This window comes from Thermobia domestica, chromosome 13 (genome assembly GCF_964235325.1).
Source record: "Thermobia domestica chromosome 13, izTheDome1.hap1.1, whole genome shotgun sequence".
NCBI classification, from domain to species: domain Eukaryota; kingdom Metazoa; phylum Arthropoda; class Insecta; order Zygentoma; family Lepismatidae; genus Thermobia; species Thermobia domestica.
The window spans coordinates 134,064,724-134,078,221 of record NC_137466.1 but is presented as its reverse complement, the minus strand read 5'-3'; the positions used below and the strand labels follow the sequence as shown (position 1 = coordinate 134,078,221).

General features: G+C 35.9%; 1 protein-coding gene across 2 annotated transcripts in view; it reads right to left on the bottom strand.

The window, feature by feature from the left end:
* LOC145668530 (sodium/potassium/calcium exchanger 5-like) overlaps positions 1-12,263 on the bottom strand; it is a 172,669-nt gene extending 160,406 nt beyond the window's left edge. Inside the window, exons 1-2 of one of the 2 annotated variants that reach the window (XM_081736510.1) lie at positions 12,148-12,263; positions 11,962-12,012 (exon numbers count right to left, since the gene is read on the bottom strand). The gene's annotated coding sequence lies outside the window, so the exon portion shown is untranslated. The remainder of the gene's footprint in view (positions 1-11,961; positions 12,013-12,147) is intronic. The other variant, XM_081736511.1, reaches the window with a different exon arrangement.
* Between the last annotated feature and the right edge of the window lie 1,235 nt (positions 12,264-13,498).

Sequence of the window (13,498 nt, the reverse complement as noted above, 5' to 3'; positions counted from 1 at the left end):
AACGAAAGCTTACAAGTTCACACGTAACACAATTTTTATAACGTAAATTATAATGAAAAATAATACCAGAACACTACCAAACAGCACTTTTAAACTCTAAGTGCTGTTACATCTATTGTGTGTTTGTTTATTAAAGTTTACCGTCCCTTTCAAGCACCTAGGCTGTATGAAACCAGTATCTACAGTTTCATAAAAGTGCGCACGCTAGCAAAGGAGATGATGGCTGTTACATATAACTTGTAGCTTCTTTATATCAACATATAATTGTGAAAAGTGAATTTTATCAGTTCTACAGTACTATTATAAGTTTGTTACTCTTTTCTAAATACGCTTTCGGTCAAACTGTAAGGAATCCTATTTACACGAATCATACAAAAAAAAAAAAAAAAAAAAAAAAAAACATCGGCTTCTCAATGCGTTCGCAACGAGTTTTTATGATTCATGCGTATACTTGGAATACGCTGACCATGTATTTAAATGTGGAAGGCTAATCTCAATGCGCTGGAAACGCGAAAGCAATAAAAACACGCAGAGTATGTAGGCTCGAGCACATTTGGTGATTTTCGGAACAATAGACCGCCTAGTGTTTCGTAATTAGTAAAAGATGTCTAAATTAAGGGGAAAAAAAGGAAAGACGTGTTGCCAGGCAAGGGGATTTAGCAAGAAACAGCTACTTGGAAGATGCTTTGTGCAGAGTATTGGAACTCTGCTATTATAAAAATATGTAACAAAATGTATAAAGTGTATAACAAAAAATTCAGAAAAATGCAAGGAAATTCCGAAAAATTAGCTAATCACAGAAACACAATAAGAAATCTATGTAACACAATAGGGTTATTTCTGGTGATACGCATAAATGAGAATAAGGGTGTGGCAGTAAGGTCTGGAAACCCTGACTGCTCACAGTATGATTTATAACTCTGGCGAAAGTAAAAGTACCGAGTAGACACCTAGGTTTTATCGCATCGGAAACGCATCCTCAATAAGCCATAGTCTAAGACTAATATGCATATAAAACAGTTAAAAGTTATTTGTAGCATAAACATCTAAGCGAAGCTATTTACATATTCTTGATCCTTATTATAAAAACAATACATCTCAGTCTGTCAGGCGCGCTTATTTCTAATAGTTTACAGTAAATCATAGTTGGCACTAACTGCGCTGAGAGAGGATGCTAGCTCGCAGGCAATTTGCAAGCGAGTCTAAGACTGGAGATGGGAACTAATAGGCTTAATAAATGGACGTTACGGTCAGAGGTAGTAAACGCGAATCTGAAGAGTATAGTGAGATCGTGGAAAAGGAAGCAAGGAGCTAAGAAATGTATAAGTCTGGCGCTTCTCAAGCAAGCAAGATCACGAAAGATTTCATTCTAAAATACTGTAGTACAAGCAAACCTTGTTGTTTTGTTATATTCGATGAGTTTGATGCATTGTTCTTGCAACGCAATTTTAACCAGCGTGAAACTATAAAGTGTCTGAGCAATAATAAGCGATTACTCCATGGTACATCAGGAGTGGATATCTAATATTCCTTATCATTACACAAAGACTATAAAAACAAGTTGATCTTTAACTTATTCAGCTTATTGTTTTTCTTTTCTTCGCTAAGTGAATCTTCCTTTTTAACGACACGAAATTGATAATACACAAAATAATAATCCAATATATTGATTTGTCATTTATATTATGTCTGCCTTAAAAGTGGAAATGAATATACTTTTTTTTTATCTTAAATAGAGAGAAAAATCACAGTATTCTAAATAAGTCTATTTAGAACTTGAAGAAACGAGTTCCGTCAAAAACAAAAACACGGGGCAATCCAAATGAAATCGACCAATTTGCAGGACAAAGGTTACTGATAAAATTTATTTATTTTTATTTTATTTTATTTTATTTTAACCTAAGATTGTATCACATTCAGGGAGTTGTAAACGGGTACTTATTTATTTTTAGCCGCGCAGGTTTGTTTGTAGCAGCCATTTTGTATAGACGCGTGCGCGTGTTTTGCACTTTTTAGAGGATTCCGTTAAACGCTGTAACTTTTTAGGTTTTAAAGATAATGAGTTCAAACCAAAACCATATGAAAGATAATGGAATGGATAACATTCTATGTTCTGTGGACTTTAAGACGTACTTTAGAACGTCGGGGGAAAAGCTCGGAACATTGATGTTGGAAACCTTAAAATATCCATTTTGGAATGTATAGTTTGAAACGAAATAAATGAGACTAATCTTCATTTTTTTTTGTCTACATAGAGACTAGATAATAGACAACGTCCTAAACAAGTTTCAGATTTTTAGAACCATATACTTGATTTTTTGGAAGCTTTTAAATATTGCGAATTTTCGAAAATCGTGTATTTTCACTATCAAATGTCTCAGGAAGGACGCAAGTGAAAAATCCCAAATTTGCACAAAATAGACTATAGGCCTAGTTGTGCAATAACACGTAGGTAAAATTGCATCACAGAGACTTGAGTAGTTTCTGAGTTATAAGTTGTTGCAATGATGTGAAATCCGAAATTTTAACAGCTGAACAGATGTTCAGGTTTTGTGTTGATAGTATCTCAGGCATACAATATATCTATATTTCATCAGAAGAAGTCCAGTCAAATAGCAAGGAATTCGAGATTTGCTGCTTGTAAAAGAATTATCAATACCAGATCATATCATAGATTTGTACCTCTGACGCAAACACAAATCAGATGTTATGAATTGTCACAATCAGATGAATTTACTGATTGCAGTGCTTCAGTACTTCCAGAACATAGCCTATCATCATTTGTACCTAATGATACCGTAGTCTGTATTTATGAGAGAAATAGCGGATTGAGAAAATTGAAGACATCAGTCAAGAGACGATCTTTTTGTTCACTTTTTCCATCCCCATGGGCCAAGAACATCTTTTAAACTACCTACGAATAACAAGGTGTGGGTGCCCATCACTAAGGTATCCGAAAACACTCACCCACAGAGTTCACAATTTCTACAGGTCGTACTTTCAATATTAGTGCCAACCCTGTACACAAATTAGTCAACTGTTTACCTCACTCATGTCTTAACAGCAGCACTATAGGTATAAAAGTAATAACAGACGCGTTTCGTTTTTTGTACACGGCTGTAAAAAAAAATTGCGACAGCTAACGCCGTGCAGCTAGGCCACCCAATATACACCTTCTTATCCCATAATCGTGTCTGGTAAAGAGAACCCCTCTCTCTCCTCCTTTCTTCTCTTCCATACTAAAATCAGCTAACAACATGAACGCAATTCTAATTTCAAACTACACATGTATTAGTATCGATAAAATGAAATAACAGAACCGAGACGAAACAAGATTTATAAGTTGATTTAGGGAGAAACTGTAACACACACAATGAAAAATTGAAACCAATGGCTGTCTATTACACAGAGGATTAGAAATGAGGCAGAGAGAGAGAGAGAGAGAGAGAAAGGCGAGAGAAGAAGAAAAAGAAAAGCGAGAACAGATAAAAATTTGGAATTTTAAACTTAGTAAGAAAAGAACCTAACATTATAAAGTTCCGTTACCAAAAATCCAACAATAATATAGAAATAACGTTTGTTTTTACATATTTTTTCAGGACTGTTCGAATATATAGAGGATGCTTGAAACATTCAATAAGTCACTTTCAAAAAGGATAGCATACTCAATTTCCAATAGAACTGTAGATCTCACAGACACCTCTAAGATAATGTCAACATTTTAACACATGCTTTGTTTTCGCGTGGTTCGATTGTAAATTCGGTAGTGTTCATTGGACGTACTGATGCAAACTACATTCTAATAAACCCAGAAGGTAGCGTAGGTCATATCTGCCATTCCAGACTACTAATGCAAAGCGAACAAAAAAGAAGAAAGAAACGAAAAGAAAAAGAAAGAAAGATAAAATTGAATGAGTGCTATTTTACTTGTAAATTTTTATCAGAAATATCCTATATTAAAAGTTGAAACCGTATCATAATGAAAAGTTACAAATGTTCAAATGGAAAATTGGATGATCCTTATAGATGTAGCAGACCTTGCATGTTTCAAATTTCAACGTGAATAAATCACATTGAATTATAAGATGGAAACAAATTCGTGTCGAACTAGTATAAATAAAATTTTGTTTCCAAATAACCAAAGAGGTTGCCATTTTCTAGTCTTTTCCGAAGATTTATCTATTCCGAATATCCAGCATCACTTCCATCTCTTGCGAATATAACGTTGTAATTTGCACAGATAGAATGAACATGCTAGTGCTCAAACGGATTATAGTGTCATTCGGATGATGTTAGTTAGCTTATGGACCACCACTGGGTCGACTATTTAAACTCGTAGTGACCCGGTAATTCGACTGAGACTCGGTAACCCAGATGATAAAAAAGATATTTTGCTTATTCCGTTTCGTTTAAACAGTATTTCTTTCAGAGATGACCAGGACTGGAGAGGTTATGTCCAGAACACGAAAAACTCGACCCTGAAGTTGCCGGTTAATTACATTTTTCAGACTAGGTCTAGCGGTCTCTTGCTCCGTTTTAACTTTGGAATATGCACAAGCACATGAAGTGCGTGTGTATGTGAGAGAGAGGGGGAGAAGTGAAAGATGCAACGACAGGATAGGGAAACGTTAAGAGAGATAGAGATAGATAGAGAGAGAGAGAGACGAATATAAATATGAAACATACTTATCATTACAGTGTATGATGAACACACACACTGTTTATTCGAATTCTCGTCAGTGATGCTTTGTAAGTTCTCCAACAGAAGATAAATCTCTGTTTGCAGCCATTATCTTATGCGAAAAAGTTATATTACCTGACGGGGAATCGAACCGAGATTTTCCGCTTGGAAGTCTGGTACTTTACCACTACACTACCGATTGCTTTACCCAAACTTATGTCCAAGAAATGCTGTAATATTTCTTTCTGAGAACGATAACACGAAAAGTGTTTACTGCAGATCAATGAAGTGTTTCGAATGTCCTGGATCCCTTGCCCTTTCCCATCCAACATTCGTAAATCGTCTCTATCATGATAAATGTGTTTGCCTCCACATGCTTAAGAATATGAGCAATCGATTCTTCACTATCACTTTGTAAAAAAAAATACAACTTGAACAGGACTTGAACCTATGCTAGACAGTTTTATTAATCGTAACTCCATTACGTTACAACTACACTATCCTCCCACCTGAAACTAGAAGCCAAATATTACTTACTTCAGCCTTGATCATTGGAACGATCAAGCTTCTTCCTGTAAGACTATTTGCACCTAGGTGCACAAGGAAATTCATTTATTTTACGACCTACAGAGAAATTAGTGCCCACTAATAAAGGAAACAACATACAATCCAGGAAAAATTACAGAAATAAAAACATACTATAAATTAATTTCGCCCTGCAAGTTCAAAAGTACGCGAATAATAATAATAATAATAATAATAATAATAATAGCATCAATTGGGCTAAATTGAGAAAAATAATATGCTCCGTTATTCAGTCACTTTTTACTATTAGTAAGGGCTCTTTGATATCGGTCATTTTCGATTAGTTTTATAAATCCCTTCCCCTTCCCATGTTGCGGAGCACGGCATCTTCAGTGTTATTGTTCATCTTAGCCACCTGGAAAACTATGAATTCCACAATGATATTGGTTATTTTGATCATTTTTATGTCTCCCTCTCCTCCATGTTGCGGGCTGAATTTGGATTTAATCATTCGGCATCAGATGTGTCACTGTTCATCTCAGCGACTCCAAAGGTTATAGATTCGAATCTAAGATCGGTCATTTTTCGTTCTCTTTTAAATGTTGCTATCCTTCCCCCTTCTTTTAAGTTACACCATCAAAATGATATGAGGAAAACCATCTCGGGTTCGAACTTCATCTAGGTTGAAAATATTATCGAGATTGGTACGGTGGTTCAAGACTTATTAAATTTTATTTATATTCATATATCTCCCTTACCCATTCCCCTTCTCTAAGTTCTAGCGCCAAAATGAAATAATAAAAAACATATCAGGCCCGAATCTCATCTATGTTAAAAAAAAATTGATCGAGATAGGTCGCGTGATTCAAGAGTTATTAAGTTTTATTTATTTTTATATATCTTTCCTCTCCTCTCCACTCCCCTAAGTTTTACCGTCAAAGTGATATGATGAAAACGACTCCAGGATCGAACTTCATCCATGTTGAAAATTTGATGCAGATCTGTCCGGTGGTTCAAGACTTATTAATTCATTAACATAGTCATTTTTATTTTTATTTACATTGATTTTTATATATCTCCCCGTCCTCCCCCTTTCCTACATTCCACCATCAAAGTGAAATGATTAAAAGCATTCCATGCACAAACGTAATCTATGTTGAACATTTCATCCAGATTGGTCGTTTGATTCAAATACAATAAAAACAAACTTTAAAAATATCGTAATAAAACTTTTACTTACATGCACCCGGCAACATAGCTATTAATCACGAACTGAATTGTCAGTTCTACGATAGATTCTGGAAGTGTCCCCATTTTGATTCAATGAACAGCGGTGTTGCCGGGTGCATGTAAGTAAAAGTTTTATTACGATAATTTAAAACTTTGTTTTTGTTTTCAGGAATTGCATTATGTAGACAGATCCTTAACACACCTTTTGATGCACTGAAACATCAGCACTGTTGCCCATTCAGAATGTTAATTTATGAAAACCACGATTTCCCTAGTAACCCCTTACAGAGGCCTAATCCGATTAGTTATCGGTGGAAATGAAAAATTCTTTTTTCCATTCAATAGTTTCCAAGCTGCTCCAACTACACAAACTGAAAATTAACGACAGAACGTCTATACATATGAGTTACAAGTCAATTTACGTGTCTTGTAAAAAAAAAAAAAAAAAAAAAAAAAATGATTTACACCTTCGGTTACATCTGGCAACACTGTGTGGTTCCCAGTGTATTTCAATCGTTGCTTCCTAGTTTAAAAATATATGCATGAACAAAGCTTCATTTTGGTATAACCATTATTTGTGTACCGCTTCCGGTTCAAAAGTTCTACTATCCCAAACTCCGTGTTGCATTGTATATTGACATCCTGTATAAGATATACATCACTCGATTGAACCAGATCAAGCTGAACAGCCACATACTTGAGGGTAAATTCTCATGCTTAGTTTTCGAGAAAATCTAGAAATACTAATTTTTATGGCGTAAAAGTATTTAGTTTGTTGTCAATTTGATATACAGTAGTTGATAATTTGTATTCTGTTGGAATGGACCATGTACGCACTGTTACCTAGCAGGTTTAGTCTATTATTGTTCGATTTCTGTTAACAATGGTACGCGTACTCCCGACCGTGATGCATATAATCCTAACTGTGATGCACATACTTCTTACAAGTCACAAAATACTCATAAGTACCCCTCATTACTGTTGAGATTTTATTATTATTATTATTATTATTATTATTATTATTATTATTATTATTATTATTATTATTATTATTTTAAAGAAAGGTACTCACAGTGGAGATATTCATTGTAAACATGATGTTCTCCTAACGAATGATGGTTTGGTGGCGTGGAACGACTAAGACGTTAAAGAAACTTTGGATCGACAGTAATTTACTACGCTGACCTCAGGATATTTAAAGATAACAGTAGTGAACTTGAAAATAGTATAACAAGAACTTCTGAAATATTGTTTACAATTCAGAAACAGGTCATCGTGTAATAAAAAGAGTAAACAGCATGTGGATATCTGCTTTTTTTCTTTCTTAAGTTCTGTTTTAAGTTCAGCTCTATTTATTTCCAAATTTTTCATTTTACGTTCTATTTTTCAGTTATTTCTTATTTGAAAAGACAAATTAATATGAAATGAAATCTTTTAGTTTAACGTCCCACGTTTTTTGTCCCTTAGGTTAAGGGAGACGATGATTAAGGCAAGTAAATGATGATGGAACAATTGGTGAAATGAAAGAGTGGGAGGAAAACGGGAGTACCCCAAGAAAACTCACGGACATGATGTTGTCCACCACAAACTTACTTGACCGGGGATCCAACCAAGGACCCCACGCACCCAGAGGTAATCGCTGTACCACTGAACCACCGTGCCCCCCAAGAAAAATTGAAGTAGCATGAAATTAACTTGTACAGGCTTTCACAATTGACGTAAAGATTTATCAACGCAAAATCTCTAATGAACGAAGAGTTTTAACTACACTCGTCGTGGTTTGAATTTTACTAAAAATAATATATTTAGCAAATAGGCCAGACAGTATTTTATTAGCTGGGCTAATAACTAGTACGATATATATATATATATATATATATATATATATATATATATATATATATATATATATATATATATATATATATATATATATATATACAGTAGAGCGTCGATTATCCGAAGTAACTGGGGGACATGGGTGTTCGGAAAACTGGTTTGTTCGGATAATCGAACTGTACATGTTTATTTGCCATGCGCGGAGCGGCACGCCTCAATCCTAAGCTGGCGCAGCTGTTGCTGTTAACAGCTTTGATACTGCCGCTACTTCTACAGCCAGTGCCAAACCGACAGAAGTGTGCTGATTGTTGAAACACAGCGACTGGCGGCTTGGCCGGTCAGCAGCGCCTTATGAAGACCCCATTAGAAGCAATGTTCCGCCAGCGGTGGCTCAGTGCGGCGACTACTGTGGGAAACTTGGTTTGGGAGTGAGGAGGATGATGGACGGTAGGGTGGGAGAGTAACAGGTGCGTGCGAGTACACAGTTCGGTTAAGCGGTCGTTCGGTTGACCGACGTTCGGATAATCGACGCTCTACTGTATATATATGCGCATTTTGACGTCACAATTCATGAGTACCGGTACTAGCATTTACGCACAATGTGACAGGTCAAGGAAAGAATTGTTAGTTCACTTAAAGGGATATTTAGAAATTCACTTAATGTCACGTTTATCACTGAATTCGATTCCTAACTATCGAAAATACACGTCTTTGGCATAGGTGACCCGGTTTCCATTCCCGGGGAAGCTCATGTGGTTCGGATCCCACGTTAAGCTGTAGGTCCACGTCACATATAGCCTTGCTGCTGAAAGGGTCGCTAAACTCAAATCAAATTCTAACACTTAACCCTCTACATCCTAATTAAAATTGATGGTGACGTGACCTATCAAATAGTTCTTGAGATTTATTATCATAAATAATAATAATAATAATAATTTCTTACTCACTACTTATGGAATTGGGGTCTCAGGCATCGAAATCACTTTGTTCAGCACATTTGAAGTGTGCTGTCTACCGAAATTGTATTATGGACAATCTGAGGATTCATCAAGAGCTCCCAGACGTCTCGGTTTAGATGGACCTCAGGAACCGATTTAAAGTTCTTTACAGAGATTTATCCTGAATGCTAACCAGAAGAGAAGCAGAGCATTTTTCTTTTAGCATGAGTGGTTTAACATATTATTATTATTATTATTATTATTATTAACAGGTCCTGGGATTGGGCTTTTCCTTGTTTGTTTGTTTGTTTGGTTTAAGTTCGCATCTGGAAATGTTTCTTCCGTGTTTCTGAATCATCAGCTACTTTTAACTTCCAATATTTTATTCTATTTTTCGAATCATCGATTAGTTGCATTTTTCCTAATCCTCACTTCTTCTTTTTTTTTTAAATCTTTCTCTCTATGGAGTTATGAAGAAGACAACTCCATAGACTCTTCTGGGGGGGGGGCGATTGCCCCGATCGCCCCCCTGGATCCGCCCCTGCTACCAGGAAGTGGTTGAAATTTAGTATTACATCCGCTTTCAATACTGATTTTAAGCAAAAACAGTAAGATGCGGTTTATTGCGATTCACTCAGCATTTCAGCATGATTCTATCTACGCCGTTAACCCTCTATTCAAACCAGTTAAAATATACCACTTCCAACTTTTATTGGCATAAAACAAAATGGTGTTAGATAGCGACAAACTGTTTCTGCAAATGATTCAGGATGTCAAGAGAATATACCATCATAATCCGCAACACTCTCCCAAAACCGGAAGTGGTTGAAATGTACTACTACTTCCGGTTACAATACTGATTTCCATAGAACAAGAACTGTAAGAGACATAGAGATGCTGTTTTTTTTTTCAATTGATTCAGGTTTCCAAACATAGGTTTCGCCTTTTCTATTCAAATCAGGACTTAACTATTTTCGGTTTCATCATTTATTGGTAATATATAGTGGTTTTCTGCAATCGATTCAAGGTACCAAGAGGACATATCATCATGATCTACAACATTATAAAGAAACTGGAATTGGTTGTAATTTACTACTACTTCCGGTTTTGATGCTGATTTCCACTGAGCAAAATGGGGTAAAAAATTTTCCAATCTATTCAACTTCCGAAGAGTAGGGTCTATCTTCTCCCTTAACCCTCTACTGACTTCGGAAGTGGTTATAATTACCGATTCCGTGTTTCAACATTTCTTGCCATAGAACAAAATGGTAATTGGTAGCGGAAAAACTGGTTTCCGGAATCGATTTAGGGTGCCAACAGAACATACCATCACAGCCCAAAACACTGCCAAAAACTGGAAGTGGTTGAAATTTACTATTATTTCCGGTTTCAATATTGATTTTCCGTAGAGGAAAAACGATAAGATATATTGAGACGCAATCTTCTTGCAATCGATTCAGTTTTCTGAGATTAGGTTCTATCTCCTCTTCTAACCATCTATTCAAACCGGAAGTGGTTTAAATTAACGATATGCCGTTTCAAACTTTATCGTCATAGAGCAATATAAAAAACAGTAAGGCATAGCGAGTAATGTTTTCTGATATGGATTCAGCGTCCAATGAACAATTTCTAGACTATCTTTGACCATTTTGATATATTGCAACCTGTAGTTTTAGATGTACTACTACAAGTTTGAGAATTGAATTTCCATAGTTTGGAAGTTTACCGCAGTTTAGCACTGTGAAACGAGGTAATAGTTAAGAACAGCTACTTCTCATCTCCCGTGCACTAGGATACATCTTACTGTTGCACTACCTAAACACCCTAAGTACAAGGGCAAGAACTCAGTCTATTACCTACTTTATAACATCCTAGATAGTCAATGAATAATTCCTGAAAGTATGGCGTTTCTCGTCCTTCCCTAAATGGGAAGTACGGCTCCTTACTATAACCTGAAACGAAAACTCACTCATTTATTTCCGAAGTGCCTTTGAACAATCATAGTATATTACAAGGGTGGATATGCTTAACTCTGGTAGTTTACTTAATTTCAGGGCAGGCTCCGAGTGAAAATTCCCCCTTGGCATATCGATGATCGTGCGCCCGCGAGTTACCAGTCCTTTCGCTGAACTATCTTCACCCCTTCTTCATGTATTGAAAGTCTCCCCGAAAGGAAACCTGAAATCACCGCTGAGCGTAGACCCTATCAAAGATTGTTTACCACTGGTCTAATCATAACACTGTTAAGAAGTGAGAGTGCTTTACATGGATAGAATATTAGGTAAGGGTGCACTTTGAGCAGAACAATGAGGTAAGGTAGGGATAAGTAGGGTAGAGTCGGGTTAACTTAGGTTTAGGGAAGTTTGGACCAATTTTATTAAAAAAAAAAAAAAAATAGAGTGTAATTCCTTGTATTGATATTTATTGTGAATCGGTTCCTATGAATGTTCTGCTCAAACTACATTTTTGCCGAATATTATCTGGTGTTTGCTTCCTAATTCTAATGTTCAATTTACCTTTGCATATAATCATTTTTATTATGTTTAAATTTTTTTGAAACAAAAAGGAAAGAAACTAGCCACCCTTCCCCAGTTTAGCTGACTCGACTGGCTGGAGTCTACCTTTTGGCAAAACACCATAAAACAACAGTATTATAAAAAATACACTACATAAATATTGATATCTCGTATTTTTGATACTTTGAAATTGGTCAGAGTATAAATAAGTAGAAAAAAATTTAAAACTTACCTAATTCAGTTTCCATTTATTTTTGTCACTGATTACTACACCCCACTTAACCTGGAAAATAAGTTAAATAAACTCACTACAAAAAAGTTTATATTTTTTATATCACTTATTACACTAAGTAAATATCATGTTGAAAAGGGTACACACACACACATACACAGAGCACACGAGACAACACACGTGTACCTGAAGGTCAGATAAACACACTACATGCCTCGAAAGGGAAGGAAGGCTATTTTAACCTGTTACTAGATTACGCGTACGAGCTTCACGCAGTGGTTATTGTAACTGAAGGAAGACAAGAGTCGCCCTCTAGTACGTAAAACAAATAACAAATAAAGGCAAGTTATAGCTGTTCTACACAATGCAATGGCAATGCACTATACGAAGGTATTGATTCTTCGAATTCTATACGTATATTCCTATTAAAATGATTAGACGTTCCGATTTACCAGGGACAGTCTCTTTTCTTAACCCCTGTCCCGTCTTTTTCTGTGTGTTTCTCAAACAGGACGCCCAAATGTTCCGTTTTCAAGAAAAAATAAACAATGTGTCCCGTAAGTGTTATTCAAATATAAATGATCATAGCAAATTCTACAATCTTTCATTAAAAGGACAGTATAGAATTATTTTTCCTACTAATATTCATTGGGAGTTTTTAGGCTATGGAACCCTCCTCGCTAGTCTAGTGACTAGTGTGGTGTTGGGCTAGCGCGTGTGTCTATGGTCCCGAGTTCGACTCTCAGAGGGAGAGCACAAAATAATTTCAAAATCAGTCACTTTCATTAATAATCAGTCCACTTTAGTGTAAAGGGCATAACCCTTGGCCATTGAATTTTAAAAAACTCATTTCGTTTCCTTTTAGGCCATGATGTGCATGGTGACTCACTGGTAGAGCTCTTTCCTCTGATGCATGGGCTCCCTAGTTCAATCTCCGGTCAAGTAAGTTTGTGGTGGACAACATCGTGTTCGTGGGCTTTCCCAGGGTATTCTCATTTCCTTCAACTTTCTCATTCCACCAATTATTCCATTATAATTCATTTGCCTTAATCTTCGCCTCTCTTATCCTAAAGGGCATAATCGTGGGACAGAAGATTTTCATTTTGGACCATGCCTGGAGCTTTTGAATGTTCTTGAGTGCTTAGAACTTTTGAATGAGTTATTTACGTGTTTTGTAACATGAAAACACAGCTAGCGTGCAATGCTTTCTGGAAATCAGAAGTTGATACCACCTCTTCTCCTCGATTAATATGTGTCCTGCTTTTGCAAGTTAAAATTTTGGTATATCTTAATTCCAATTGACTTCTATAGTTTCTGAAACATGTGTTGGCAGTCTTTTAATTTACAACTGAGACTTCCTGAATATCAATTAGTAATTAATTACCGTATTTTGCTCTTGTTAATAGCATATATAGTAAAAAGAAGAAGACTGATAGGCATCATTTCAAATCCTTCAATTATGTGGACTAAATTGCTTCTCTAAGCTGAAACAAAATAAAAGACGATGATTTGTTTCCATTCACTTGGCTTATGTATT